Source organism: Sapajus apella, unplaced genomic scaffold, assembly GCF_009761245.1.
Source record: "Sapajus apella isolate SASKATOON/1434 unplaced genomic scaffold, GSC_monkey_1.0 scaffold62, whole genome shotgun sequence".
Classification (NCBI taxonomy): domain Eukaryota; kingdom Metazoa; phylum Chordata; class Mammalia; order Primates; family Cebidae; genus Sapajus; species Sapajus apella.
In genome coordinates this window covers 1,628,422-1,641,771 of record NW_022437002.1, presented here as the reverse complement: position 1 = coordinate 1,641,771, position 13,350 = coordinate 1,628,422, and the positions used below count along the sequence as shown (strand labels likewise).

Here is a 13,350-nt window from a genome sequence, read left to right as displayed (position 1 = left end):
CGGCTTCTCTATAGGGTCGTGGGGAATGATGGGGATTTTTCTGGGCCAGGCTAGCCAGGAATACAGAAAGCAGGTGGAGTGGGAAACCTCAGCTGGACAGGCTCTGTGGAGCACCGCCCTCTCCTCCTACTTAGAAGCCTGTTCCCCCTGGGCAGAGATCATTGCTATCAAAGGGAAAAAGATCAGCTCAGAGACAGTGAGGGTCCCACCTGGCTCCCTCTGTGTGTCAGGCTGCCCAGCCCGACCTTCAGTCCAGGAGATAAGGCTTTGTCACGGCATCAAATGTAGACTCATGAACCCAGGATTTCCTTAGGATAAGCTGGCTCTGAATCAGACCAACTAGTGTGATCCTCATAAGCTCCTCTTGTTCATAAAGAGGAGAAAACTTTTATGTGCAGGCGGAGAATGGACAGTCCTGGGTTCACAGAAAGGAGGTGTCTATCTCTGCAAGCATTGCATGGCGTCAGCCTCCTGCCTTCTTGGGTTCCAGAACAGAAGAGAACAAGTCATGTGCCTTTGCTGAGTGATTGACCGGGGACAGGTCAGACTTAGAGATGTCACCTAGAATTGAGGGTGACCTTTGGCCAGTTTTCTGCAGTATTGTCCGCTACAAACAGTGGCAACATTAAAATACTGTCACAAATGCTTTGGTTTCTCCTCCCCTAGGGAGGTGGAGCCTATGCCCTTTCTCCTGGAAAGTCTGAGGGTTGTGACTGCTTTGACCAATGGTGTGTGATGGAAGCTGTATCACTTACAGGGTGAGTTCCCAAAAGCTGCCATGTGAGAAGTCCGACTACCCCTAAGGCTGCCATGCAGTGAAGAAGGCCAAGCTACGTGGAAAGGCTACAGATAGAACTCTGGTTGACATCCTCAGCCAAGTGCACCCTTCAAACCCATCCCGGCTCAGCCATCAGACACATGAATGAGGAATTATCTGCGTGCTTTCAACATCCAGCTGTTCAGGTCATTCCCCGCCATCCAAATCTGGAAAGGCCAGATTTGAATTCCAGCTAAGGCCCCAGACATTGTGGAGTGGAGATCAAGCCATCCCCACTGTGCTTTTCCAAATTCCTGACCTATAGACTCCAGCTGTTATTTCCTACCGCTAATGGGCCACCAGAATACCAACCAAAGGACGCTATCCAACCAACCAAAACACCATCCAAAGTGCTTTGACTCTGCGCCTCCATCTTGAAATTCTCAGGAAGGCTGTTTTCTTATCTTTAGAAAGCTTATGAATCCTGAGTGCTTCCCTTACCCTTTACTGTGCAACGCAAATCACCCCAAAACTTAGAAACTGAAAAACAAGTGTTGGAAACAGATGCTCAGTGCTGCAAAGAAAAATTAGCACTAAGACAAAGGATCTCTCGGTAAAGCAATTTTTACTTCCTGCAGGAAGAGTACTTTTGCCAGCCAGTTTGCCATGAGAGTACAGTGAACAAAGGAAAAGCAGACATATTTATTTCTTACGCATTTGGGATTGTTCTTACCGCTGTGTTTGATCTCCGTTGGTTGGAGCCGGACTGCAATCTAAACTAAAACTTGATTGGCTAATAACTGAAAATTTGTTAAAACAGGTGAAAGCAACAGAGAAGTCCCAATAAGGAAGAGGCATAGGCTTCGAGCTGGGACACGCCTATGAGCACGTTCGGCACAGATATTTCAGTGAAAGTACCAGGACATAGAATGCACTCTGTGCCTATAAGCATGTTTAACAGCTACACAGAATAGGGCTTAACAGAGAGTTATTAGCAAAAAGCAAGAATGGTTTTCTTTAACAAGACAGGAAAGTCTGAAGAGGAACTTTTCTAGTTCCTACAGACAGCAATGCACTTTCTTACAATGCTGTGGTCGGCCAAGCAGGTCCCTGCTGGTCTCACCTGGACGTCCTCCTGTGCTGCGTTCCCTCTGGCCTGGAAAGCCCAGTCAGACCTCTCTCACATGGACAGCGGCTGGCTGTTGGCCAGGAAGCCTCAGCAATCCATGCGCCCACTCATCTCCAGCAGGCCAGGCCAGCTGCCTTAAGTGGTGGTCTCAGGGCAGCATTCCAAGAGGGCAGAAACAGAGACGGCCAGGCCCCTGAGGCCATCTCCCAGAAGTCACATAAAATCTCTTCCCCTGAGTTCTACAGCAAAAGCAAGCCATGGACCTGCCCAGATTCAAGGTAAGGGGAAGCAGACTCCATCTCTTGATAAGACAAGCAACCAAGTCCGGCTTCAAAGGGCATGCACACCAGGGTGGGGGATCTTGTGGCCATGCACTAAAATCTACCACACTAAGGAAGCACCCGGCAAGCCTGTGGGAGCAGGGTGTGTGTTCGTGCAGAGAGAGGGGTTCGGGGACAACCCTGAAAACCTACACAGGGGAGTGGCAATCTGGGCTGGCCTCATGCAGAAGACAGGAGCATGATCTCTGCTGCCCGTCTCCACGGTCCTGCGGCTGCCTGGACAGTCCTGACCCCAGTGTCAGGGAGCGGGGGTCAGATACTTCTCTCCCTGGTGTTATGTCTACAGTCTGCTTTCCAGTCCCTGCCCCAGAGCCTTCTGTGATAGGTGGGCCCTCCTACGTGACGATCAGGACCCTGCTGAGCACCTGGTGAGGTGTGGCTGGCAAGTGGGCCTGGGGCAGGGTTGGGCTGTCATGCTGAATGGATGGTGGGACTGGAACGGAAGTGCCGAATGCAAGGACATCTGGAGGGTGGGCGCAGCCCAGGGGAAACACAGGAGGGAGGAGGGAGGGAGAAAGGAAAAGGCAAAAAGCTGAGCTGGGGAGTGGCCTGGGGTTAGGACACATTAAGCAAGGGCCGCCTCAGGCTCTGCTGGGTAGCTGCCAGGGTGAGGCGAGGCAGACCCCTCCCGCACAGCCCCACCTGGGGGCAGAAGCCCATTGGGGGCTGTCTTACTCTATTTGGGCCACTGCAGCAAAATTCCTTAGACTGGGTAATTTGTGAATGACAAAGGAGTGCTCATCACAGTTCTAGAGGCTGGAAAGTCCAAGATCAAGGCTCTGGCAGATTCATTGTCTGGTGAGGGTCCCTTCCTCAGAGATGCCACCTTCTTCTGCATCCTCACAAGGCAGAAGGGACAAATACTCCCTCAAGCCTCTTTTATATAAAGGCACTAATCATATCCACAAGGGCTCGCCTAATCACTGCCGAAGGCCCCAGCTCTTAATACTACTGCACTGGAGATTATAGTTCACATAGGAATTTTGGGGACCACAAACATTCAGACCATGGCAGGAATCTGCCACCAGCAGCGTGCGGAGTGGGGGTTCATCTCAGTCTTACTCAGCTCTCAGGGGCCCACAAGCTAGGGGACCAGGATCAGCCCTTCATTAGCCAGGCACCAAATTTAGACTAAATAATAGTGAGCAGGAGAGGGAACGAGGTCAAGGAAGACCCTGGAGAGCCCCCATTATTGCCGCATGGAAGGGGTTGGGGAGCAGGTGCCTTGAAGAGAAGGGGAACTGGGAAAGTTGCAATTCCCATTGCTCAGATGAGAAAACTGAGGCTCATGGAGCAGAGGGAGCTTGCCTGAGGTCACAGAGCTGGGGCCTGAACCCATGCCCCATTGTGTCACGGAGTCTGTGCTCTAACCAGCAGGCAGCAGAGCCTCAGACCCTGCAGAGATGGGGGGCGGGATGCGGGGCCCAGGAACCAAGACACCTGGGAAGGCTGGCACCCTGCCCCAGCATCCCTCATCCCTCTCAAAAGGCCCGGCTGTGTGAGCACATCCAGCATGTGGGGGCTGAGGCGGGGGCATGTCTAGAGCTTCCACGCCTCACAGGCAAAGCTAGTGCCAGTAAATCACTCCAAATAATGGGGCCGTTTGCTCAGAAAATTGAGGAGGCAGTAAACAGTTGCCAAAGTAATTAAACACACACAGTGGATGTGCCAGGCTTTCCAATGCTGCCAAGCTGCTCCAGGGGTAGCCTCCTCTCCTCAGGGTGGGAGGAAGCCTGAGCAATCACGAGTCAGAGAATTCAATCAAAGTGTTGATTTACAATGGGGAAGCTGAGACCCAGAGAGGGTGAGAGACCTGCCCAAGGACACACAGCTGGCTAGAGGCAGAGGTAGGTCAGAGTTGCTCCCAGACACCTAGCTAAGCAGAGGGTCAAGGTCATGGGGGACAAGGGGTGAAATCTGGCAGGGGACGAAGGAGGAAACCAAGGCTCAGAAAGCGTAGGTAACTTGCCCAAGGATTCACAAGTTAAGTCGTGAAACGAGGAGTTGAGCCCAGGTTACTCAACGTATTTTAATTGTTCTCTGCTGCCTTTTTCGCTTTAGCTGTGGGATCAGGACTTTAAGAAGAAGGATGGCATTGGTCAGAGAGGAGATTTCTAGCGGCAAAGGAAGGTGATTCCAGGCTGAGGGCAAAGCACAATCAAAGGCAGGGCAGGGAAGGCAGGGACTGGGGGGACCCTGCCTGGTGCACGTATCAGTTAGTCCTCTATGTAGCAGTAAGAGGTCCACTCACTCCAGCTTAAAGGTCAAGGGAGCTTACTGGGTCATGGAACTGAGAGGTCCAGAGTTAAGCCCTGGACACCTTCCATGTGTGCATCCAGATCCAGCTCACCCTGCTCCGTGTTCCAGAAAGATGACCTGTGTGGACTGCACCTACAGTCTGTCTAGCTGCCAGCGGGGAGCACCCCCAGGACACAGGAAGGAGGGAAGAGTGTGCAGCTAAGGCATTTACTGCCTGTCTCCCAGAAAGGGCCACCAGGGTCAGTGACCCAGGCTCACAGCTCCAACAGGGCAGCCCTCTCCACCCAGCCCCCCATCTCCAGGCTCTGACAATTACTCACTCTCCTCACCCTTTGCAGGCTCTAGGATAGTAATGACTCCTTCGTTAGCTGCCCAGAGGTGCTGCACTATCCCTGGAGTCGCCCCTTCTCCCTGCCCTCACCTTTTATAAATTGTTCATTCATCAAACCCTCCTCAAATTGCCCAGTTTTGTTTTCTATGGAGATACAGACTCATAAACAACTTCAGGTGTGGCTTGATCTAGCTGCTCAAATGATGTCCATCTAGACACAGGCTCTCTCCGTCTCCCTGCTCTGCCTTCTGAGATGCCAGTTTCATCCTCAGGCTCCCCAGGATAGCGCCCCTCCCTCTCTCATCCCTTTCCACCCCCACGTCCCCACCCAGCTCCACCCTTACCTCCAGTGACCCGCATTCTTCCCATCTCACCTCCTCACATCACGCCATTCAGAGTGGAAGAGAGCCTCTAGCCATAGCTGAAGGGAAAAAAAAACAATTTGTTTCCCTGAAGTTGGAGCAGACATACATCTCATTGGTTCTGATTCAATTACATGTCCAAACCCAGCCAGTCACTGTGCCCAGTGGCTATCTGCCTCAGACCAATCAGGGGCCACCCTGGAGCTGTGAGCTGTAACCAGCCATCCCACCCAAACCACACAACTGAGAATTGTGAAGGGGAATCCAGGAGAGACTGGAGGTGCGAGGTAAGGGGCGGGCAGTCAGGAGGCTGTCGCGATGGCCCAGGTGAGCACTGACAGGCCCTGGCCTAGGGCAGTGCTGGGGACAGTGAGAAGCAAGAGGATTCAGAGACAGAAGTGCAGACATCCACTCCTGTATCCCAAAGGCCTGGGTGAGAAACTGAATTCCAAAGTTGGCATCTGGCCCTGCCTAATTCAGGACTTGCCTCCTAGGTCTCCCCAGACAAGGTTTGTGGATAATAGTGGGGAAAGACCAGCAACCATGCAGGACAGGGGAAAGGCCTAGGCTGAGGAACCTGATGGACCTGGGTTCAAATCCCAGCCCTGCCCCACACTTGCTGTGCAACCCTAAGCAAGTTTCTGATGTCTCTGAGCCTTGGGTTTCTTATCTGTACAAAGAGGGGTTAGACTTGCTCACAGGGATCAACCACTCACGCAGAATTCTGGGGCAAGGCAGGCTGCGGCACAAAGACAGACCCTGAGATGGGAAAGAAGTTTCCCACCTGGTCCTTCATCCCACCCAGCTAACAACAACAACAAAAGACCCAGCACTTAGCTGTGCAGTTCGGGTACTGAAAACAGCATGAGCCTCAGCTAGGTGTTCCATTGAGCCTTATGTATACATTGACCAGAAAGCCTATTAAGAGCATCTGGGGCCTGAGCAGCAGGTGGTACTTAGAAACAGCCCTACCCTCGGAACCCAGCAACCCGGGGACCCTAACTCCACATCTGTGGCTGGTTGGAGCCTGTCGTGAAGAGAAGATGTCTTAATCTGCAGGCGCTTCTTGGGGTTTGGGGTTCCCTGCCTCCCCAACCCAGCTGCCCTGCTACATTCCACTGGATAAACAGCTAAGCCTGCCGTGCATGCTTGTGGAGACCACATACCTCATGCAGACGCCCGAGGTAACACTAGGGCAGATATTTCCACCTCGGGCTGGTCCACTCAGATGCTGGCTGCGGCATTAGGGGCACAAGAGCATTCTCTTAGTAAATGGAACAGAATGTTCAAGGGGAAAGCAACTCCAGCCCCACAACCGTGTCCCCCTAATTCAAAAAGGATACAACCATACCGTTAGGGGTCCTGTCACCTCCCCTCAGTTACCCACAGGGGTGGTCTTTCACTACCTGGAAATATTGGTCCTGACTCCGGGGAGCTCCTGAGAGCGCTCGGGCTTGGTTTACTGGCAGCACAGCCAAACTGTAAGCTCAAGGTGTCCACCGGGCAGCTGTTTTTCCAGCCTGCACAACTCAGAAACTCCCACTTCAGGAGGGGTCAGTGAGCACAGTGGGCCTAATTGAAAGTCGTCGTTCTTGTCTTAGACGGGACTCCTAAGGACCAGACACGTTCTATTTTCATCAGCTCTTGAAAATGGCCAGTGATCCAGGTATCTGGTCAGCTGCTCAAACCACTTGACTGACAGTTGTAAACGGGGGCCTCAGTCTGCCTGTCTTCAAGTGGCAATAATAACATGGGTGATGGTTCACTGGTATATTAAGGACACATTTCTGTGGAGCTGTGAGCTCTGAAAAGCCGTGGCAGCAGCCCATCGGGACATTTGCAAATCTGTGTGGGTGCCTTACTCACAGGAGACTGGGTGGAACAGGTAGCCGACATCACCACTAGGATCCATCGTTGGGCTGGGCACAGTGATTCTGCCACCATAACCCACTGGGCTCAAAACACAGTCTCCATCTGCCCACCAAGAGCGGACTGTGGTACCTGTCAGTGGTAGCTTCCCATTCCTTGCAGGAAGGAAACACCCTTGCTTAGTACCTGTTACAATGTTTGCTGCTTGCTCAAAAAGTACCGGACCCTTAGCCGCGGATTCCTCAGCTCCAGCAGGACCCCCTGTGTGCACAGCATCCACCAGAGTCCATCCCTTTGACCCATGGGACTTGGGGCAGGGAATCCGTGCAACTGCACTAATGGGCCTGCTGCCTGCTGCATGTAGGTGAGAAACTGCTGCACTCCCATCTACATAGTCAAGTCTGCTTTAGGCGTTTGTAGCATGTAGTGGGGTTGCTCCTTGCCATCATCTGTAAGGTTGGAGTTTTTCCACGACAGGCCCCCCAGGGCTGGGGAAGAGACAACGGGAGCTCTCCAAACAGAAGACAGAGCTACAGGAATGGAACTCTCGTTGGCCCCCAAGGAGTCTCTCTCTGCCTGTCTTTCAATTGTCTCTGCCTCAATCTGCAAAGCAGCCTCCGTTTCTCTCACCACACCCCATGAGGACAAGGAAGGGGGTCCCAAGCAGCTGCTTCCAGCTCCGTGACCCCAAAGCCCAGAGTTTCTCCCACTATCTGCAGTGGAAGTCCCAGGGAGGGCTCTGACTGGCCCATCTCTGAGCCAATCCCTGTGGCCCAGAGTGCCAACCTGACTTGCCAAGCCTGGGTCATGTGCCTATCCCGGACTGGCTCCAGTGAGAAAAGGTTAAGGAATTGAGAGTTCCCAGAATCCCAGTGGAGCCATTGAGAAGTTCTCACAAAGGGAAAGAAGTTGCTGGTACTAGAAAAGAGGAGGGGAGATCAAGAAGTAGGCATTTTATACACCCACACACATGCTCACATGCCTAAAGTCTGTTTCACCTGGTCAATTCCTACTCATCCCTTAAGACTCAGCCCAGCTCTGTGAGCCCGTGGAGTAGCCATCATGAGCAAAGCTCACCCTCCCAAGTTGAAAAAATCCATGGACAAGAAGTTATCACTGACATTAAATGGTGGCAAATATGTCCAAGGAATATTGCGGGGATTTGATCCCTTTATGAATCTTGTGACAGATGAATGTGTGGAGATGGTGACTAGCGGGCAACAGAACAATATTGGAATGGTGGTAATACGAGGAAATAGTATCATGATGTTAGAAGCCTTAGAACGAGTATAAATAATGGCTGTTCAGCAGAGAACCCCATGTCCTCTCTCCATAAGGCGTTTTACTGTGATATAAAAATTAGGTCATGTACATTTTCATATTAGACTTTTTGTTAAATAAACTTTTGTGATAGTTAAAAAAAAAAAAAAAAAGACTCAGCCCAGCCTCCACCTCTGCCGGAAACCCCCTCCCTGACCACCCTTAGAGTCTGTCAGAAGCCCCTCTTTTGTGTCACAGTAGCACCCCGCATCACCACCATCACAGCCCCGGGCAGCTGGTGCGAGTGTCCCTCCCACCGGGCTGTGACTCCCGGGGCCAGGGCCCTGTCTGGTGCACATCCACTGGCGTAGAGGCGCTCTCAGCAAGAGTGGTTCGTTGAACACTGTCGCACACCTTTCCTGACCTTCCATAGGGTTCACTGGCAGTCTGGATTAGTCATCACCAGTGGGGCGGAGAAGAGAGAGGGGACCAAATGGTGTGTGCAGCTGGGCCAACAGGAGACCCGAAGGGCTGTTCTGATCATTCTGCCCAAAGGGCTACCTGGCCAGGACCTCAGTGTCACCAGGAGCTGTCCAAGCTCTTCCTGTCCCTTTGTAATTCCTCTCACCTGTTCTCCATCCCCAAGCAAGCACTGATCTGTTTCTGTCACTGTAGATTGGTTACATTTTCTAGATTTTAATATATGTGGTCACAGCAAGTAAACTATTGAACAAATGGAAGATCCTCTCCCATCTTGCAAACAGCCACTTAGGACCTGTAACCCACATCTTCCACAGCCTCGTGTGGCCACAAACAAGACCCACCCTGCAAACCCTTCCACTCTGCAATTACACTTCTGGTTACCAATACTATAGAAAACGTCTCATGTGAGTACAATGACGCTTGCACAGAATGTTTATTACAATATTTTTATAGAGAGAAAAAATGGGAACAACCTAAATTTCTATTAGTAGGGGAATGATGAAGGAAGGAAGGAAAGACAGAGGAAGGGAAGGAGAGAGACGGGGAGGGAGGGAGGGAGATGCAAGCAGTTGAACATGCCTTATGAAAAAGAATGAGACAGCTCTGTATATAATGAAAGATGTCTGTGATTTTTAATGATAAAAAGCCAAATACAAGACAATTCTTATAATACAATACCTTTTGTGTTTTTAAAAACACACAGAGCAAACATACATAGCTAAGCATACGTGTATGTAGAGAAGTGCATATTCAAAGCGTCTGTAGGGCTCACACACCACTCGGATAACCGTGTGCTGTGGGGAGACTGAAAGTTGGAGATGACTCTGGAGGCGATTCGAATGGAGGACTTCCCTTTATCTGAATTTGTAAATATCAGACAATGAGCGTGGAGGCGATTCAAGTGGAGGACTTCCCTTTATCTGAATTTGTAAATATCAGACAATGAGCGTGGAGGCGATTCGAATGGAGGACTTCCCTTTATCTGAATTTGTAAATATAAGACAATGAGCATGTCTGCATGCAGCACTTGTGTCATTAAAAATAATTTTAAACGAATGGGGAAAAAGTGACTGGATAAACTTATTGTAACATTGCTGTCATAGCAGAAAATCCAAAACAACCTAAAATTTCATCTATTGGGAGCTAACTAAATACATGACAGTGCCTATGGCAACCAAATTCTAGGCAGCCAGTGAGAGAACGGAGAAGATCCACGTGGGAAGATCAAGTGAAAAACAACTAGAAAAAAATGCATATTATATGATGCTCTTTTTTTTTTTTTTTTTTTTTTTTTTTCAGTTTGAGTCTCGCTCTACACCCAGGCTGGAGTGTAGTGGCGTGATCTTGGCTCACTGCAACCCCTGCCTCCCAGGTTCAAGCGATTCTCCTGTCTCAAACTCCCAAATAGCTGGGACTACAGGTGCACATCACTCCAGCCGGCTGATTTTTGTATTTTTAGTAGAGACAGGGTTTCACCATGTTGGTCAGGCTGGTCTCAAACTCCTGATCTCAGGTGATCCACCTGCCTCGGCCTCCCAGAGTGCTGAGATTACAGGCATGAGCCATGGTGCCAGGCCATGATGCCATTTTTAAAAAGAAAAGAAAGAAGGAAGGGAAGAGAGAAAGGAAGGAAGGAAAGAAGACAGGCAGGCAGGCAGGGAGGAAGGAAGGGAGAAAAAGAAAACATAGAATATGCATCAAAAAGCATGCCATACTATAAAGAGTAGGGACTTTGGAATTACACAGAATTGGGTTTGAATCTCTGCAGTGATGGTTACTAATGGGGTGGCCTTGGGTAGCTCACTCCATAGCTCTGAGCCTCAGTTTGCCCATCTTGAAATGCCAATAATAGCAGTATCCACACCATGAGGTTCATGGGAGACCGATTGATCTAATATATCCAAAATGCTTGTCACAGCTGATGCAAGAAAGTTTATTATTGTTGTTGTTAATTGCAGTGTTGCATCTGAGAAGTGGATTTGGTGTGAAGGAGAAATAATGCTTTTATTCTTTCTTTAAAGAGCTGTTTTGAGGTATAATTAAAATGCAATAAACCGAACACATTTAAAGTATAAAATTGGATAAGTGTTCACATAGGTACACACCCATGAAACCATCACCGCAATCAACAGAAAGAAGGCATCCATCACCACCGATAGCTTCCTCCGTCCCTTTGTAATTCTGCCCTCCCATTCTCCATCCCCAAACAAGCACTGATCTCTTTCTGTCACTATAGATTGGTTACAGTTTTAGATTTTAATATATATTAACTCACACAGTGTGTGTGCTTTTTGATCCAGCCCCTTCCACTCAGTGTAATTATTTGAAGATTTAACCATGTTGATATATGTATCAAGAGTTCATTCAATTTTATTGCTGAGTAGTATTCCATTGTCAGATTTATGTAACTCTGTTGTTAGAGGTATTTCTGAGTATTTCATATTTTATGCCATTCTCAATGGCATTTTTTAATTTAAATTTCTGATTTACTATTGCTATTGAGATCATCTTTTTTTAAATGTGTTATGGTGATGAACTACATTGATATTTCATATATATATAGACTATGCATACATACATATATATATAGGCTATACACACACATACACACACACACACACATATATATATATGGTTATTCGGGTTATCTGTTTCTTCTTCAGTGAGTTTGGGTAGCCTGTGTCTTTCAAGACACTGGCCCATTCCACTGAAGTTATCAAACTTATGTACATAGAGTTATTCACAGTAGTCCCTCATGTCTATGAGCTTGATACTGACATTGATGGATTTGTTCCGTCTTTCTCTCTCTCTCTCTCTCTATCCCTCCTGAGGATGTACTCATTTTACTTCGCTTTTCCAAGAACTAACTTTTTATTTTATTGATTCTATTAATGATCTGTTTTCAGTTTCATAGATGTGTCCCCCAATTTCTATTATTTCTTTCTTCCTGCTTGATTTAGATTTAATTTGTTCTTCTTTCTCTACTTTTTAAAAGTTATTGATTTTGAGATCTTCTTTTCTAATATATGCATTCAGTGCTATAACTTTCTCTCAAAGGGCCACTTCAGCTGCATCCTACAAATTTTGGTAACTTGTATTTTTATTTTCATTTAGCTCAAGGTAATTTTTTATTTTTCTTAAGACTTTCCTATTGATCCATGGTTTATTTAGAAGTGTGTCACTTAATTTCCAAATGCTTGGGAATTTTTCTGGCATATTTCTGTTATTAATGTCTAGTTTGATTCCATTAAAATCAGAAAACATACTTGGTATAATTTCTGTTGTTTTAAATTTTTTAAGGTTTGTTTTATAACCCCAGGTATGGCCTATCTTGGTGAAAGTTCCATGTGTACTTGAGAAAAATGTGTATTCTGCTATTGTTGGGTGAAATGTTATATAAATGTCTAGCAGATTTAGCTAGTTGATAATATTGTTCAAATCTTGAACAATTATGGATTAGTTTCAATTAATTGGTTTTTCTCCTCATTATGGGTCATATTCTTCTGTTTGTTTGCATACCAGGTAATTTTTGACTGGGTGTCAGATATTGTGGGTTTTATCATCCTGGGTGGTGGATATTTACATGTTCCTATACACGTTCTTGTGCTTTGTTCTGGGATGCAGTTTTTACTTTGAAACAGTTTCATTCTTTCAGGTCTTGCCTTAGCCCAAAGGAGTACTTAGTCTTGGGATAATCATTCCCCATTCCTGAGGCAAGACCCTCATGTGAATTCTACTCAGTGTCACATGAGTCAGGAGCCTTTCCCATCCGGCTGGCAGGAACAGACATTATTTCCAGCCCTGTGTGACTACGTGGCACTGTTTTCTGGTTGATATTTTCCTCCAGCCACAGGAAGATTCATCATATGTATGCCCTGATTTGAACTCAGGTGAATACTCCAAAGGAGCCTCTGCAGACCTCTCTCTGCATCGCTTTCTCCTTTCCAGTACTCTGTCCCGTGAACTCTAAACACATTGGTCTCCCTAGACTCCCAGCACCATCTCCTCAACTCAAGGAATCCACCGTGTTCGGTTGGGATTCCCCCTCTCTATACAACATACCACTGAAAACTCTCTCAGAGCAGTAAGCCGGTGACATCACAGGGCTCACATCATTTGTTTTCCATCTCTCAGAGATCACCGTCCACTGCCTGGTGTCCAGTATCTTGTGCGCTTTGTTTTATATTTTTAAATTTTATATATTGTGTTTATTTTGTGGCAGGAAAAACCCAGTCCCTGTAACTCCATCTTATCTAGAAGCAAAACCACTCATTTTATTCTTTATACACTTTTACATTGTGTGAATGTTTACGATGCAGTTGTATTACCTTCTAAATTAAAGGAGAAGGACATGCTAATTAAGATTAAGGTACAGGGATGTGTATGTTTATTACAGCACTATTCACAATAGCAAAGACATGGGATCAATGTAAATGCCCATCAATGGTAGACTGGATAAAGATTTTATGATCTATATATATCATATATATATATATATCATATATATGATTGATATATCATATATATATCATATATATGATTGATATATATATCATATA

At 47.5% G+C, this 13,350-nt stretch overlaps 1 long non-coding RNA gene and 1 pseudogene across 1 annotated transcript in view; one reads left to right on the top strand and one right to left on the bottom strand.

Annotated features, from left to right (window-relative positions):
• The window catches only part of LOC116529148, a 75,453-nt gene that overhangs the window by 30,618 nt on the left and 31,485 nt on the right, over positions 1-13,350 (bottom strand). The gene's annotated exons all lie outside the window — the stretch shown is intronic.
• LOC116529147 lies at positions 8,091-8,377 on the top strand (annotated as a pseudogene).